Source organism: Penaeus chinensis, chromosome 34 (assembly GCF_019202785.1).
Source record: "Penaeus chinensis breed Huanghai No. 1 chromosome 34, ASM1920278v2, whole genome shotgun sequence".
NCBI lineage: Eukaryota > Metazoa > Arthropoda > Malacostraca > Decapoda > Penaeidae > Penaeus > Penaeus chinensis.
Genome location: NC_061852.1, coordinates 446,043 through 448,026, shown reverse-complemented (window position 1 = coordinate 448,026; position 1,984 = coordinate 446,043). Strand labels below are relative to the sequence as shown.

At 42.8% G+C, this 1,984-nt stretch overlaps 1 protein-coding gene across 1 annotated transcript in view; it reads right to left on the bottom strand.

The window, feature by feature from the left end:
* LOC125043466 overlaps positions 1-1,458 on the bottom strand; it is a 91,127-nt gene extending 89,669 nt beyond the window's left edge. The window contains exon 1 of the mRNA XM_047639555.1: positions 385-1,458. The gene's annotated coding sequence lies outside the window, so the exon portion shown is untranslated. The remainder of the gene's footprint in view (positions 1-384) is intronic.
* Positions 1,459-1,984: the final 526 nt, after the last annotated feature.

Here is a 1,984-nt window from a genome sequence, read left to right as displayed (position 1 = left end):
TAGGTAGATAGGCAAATAGAAATAGAAATAGATTGACAGTTGGATAGATTGATAGACAGGTAGTCATATATATACACATATGCATATATATATATATATATATATATATAGAGAGAGAGAGAGAGAGAGAGAGAGAGAGAGAGAGGCAGAAAGAGAGAGAAAGTAAGCAAAACCATAAAAAATCAACAATAATAATTTACCAACCATCTGCAACGGCGACGAGAAAATAATAATAATAAAAATGAATTATATTAAACAAAAACAAAAAAAAAAAAATAATAATAATTATAAAAAAATAAAAACCAACAAAAGACGACATAAGAAGCCGATCCCGAGCAACAAGTAAAACACACACACGACCTCAGCCCCGGAGCCCCGACCCACCTTGAACTCAGGTTCCTCGTGTTTGGTCGTATTCCATTTAGTAACGGCCCCGGTGATGAAATTCGCTGCGGTTGTTTTTTGCTGTTGTTGACGAGTGGCAGAGCGGGGTGGCCGTTGTTAGTGTCTGTTATGGATTGATTTATAATTCGTGTGTTTCCACTGAGTTCGCTGGTTATGCCGTGTGGGCTGGGTTCCTTTGGCGTGGGTGCGGGGAGGTGTTATCTGCTGTCGAATGCACGCTGTCTGTGCTCTGAGTTCTGAATTTCTTCTTATCTCCGTGTCTATTCATGTTTGAGCAGACTTTACACTTATTTTTTTCTTCTCTTTTTTTTTATGAATCTGGACTGAGTAGTTCCTTGTACCTACTTCTTCTTCGTTTTCTATTACAAGAGTGTTTGGGTAAACAGGTTTATTTCCATCTAAATGCGTGTGTATTTCAAGATGAACGTCTTTGTATTAGCTGTTATTTTTTTACATATCTTCCGCGCACTGTGTTCTGTGTTACACTCTTTGTGTTTTTTTCTAAGTATATTATTATTTTGAGAGATATCCCCTTGGTCTTTCGTCTAGTTAAAAAATAGTTTCACCTAAACTGCATTTCTAAATTCAGGGTATCAATGTGTATCACGTATTGCATGAGATACATTCAGGTTGCGTTCGTCTTCGTAACGGAAATTATCAATCAGTTGGTCGCAGTTAGCACCAATACGAGTCATTATCCGTGGATAGCTAGTCATCTATCCTGTGAAATGAATGTCACACGACAAAAAATTATCTAAGTTCAGTATTAGTCACAATACCAGAAGTACATAAACTTAAAATTCGTCGCAATACCAAAAGTACCTAACTTCAAAGTCAGCCATACGACTAACGTATCTAAGTACAAAGTTAGTCACAAGACCCAAAGTACCTAAGTTCATAGTCAGTCACCGGACTAAAAGTACTCAAGTTCAACGTTAGCCACAAGACTAAGACCAAAATTATGTAAGTTCAAAGTGCGTTCAAAGTTTCCTCTCGGATGCGGAAGGCGGGCGAGGGTCGGGACGCAGCGCGGGCGAAGGGAGAGAGCTCGTAAGCCACCTCCGACCTCGGCGACTCACCACACACACACTGAGCTGTGTCTCGCCACCACGGCCGGCTGCTACCACCCTCCGCCGGCCCCCTGAACGCCTACTCCCCTCCCCTCTCCAAACCACTCTACCCCCTCCCTCAACGAGCTGTCTACTCCTTCCCTACCTCCACTAACTGCTTTATCCCCCTCCCTAAGTCCTCTCCAACCCCTCCCTCCCCGAGTGGCCTACCCCCCCTACCCTCCTCACCCCCACCATAAACTCTCTACACCCCCGCCTATACCTCCCCTCTCCCCCCACCCCCTCCTCACCCCCGCTTACTCCCACAACATGGAGGGTCCTCTTCTCTCTCTCCCACACACTCATCTTCCTCTCCCTTTCTTCTCTGTAGACTCAATTTATCTATTTTTACTTAAAAAAAGAAGAAGAGAACATGCAAATTACTGATTCGTTTATGGATTCACACACACACGCGTGTATATGTATATGTGTGTGTGTGTGTGTGTGTGTGTGTCTATCTATATTTGTCC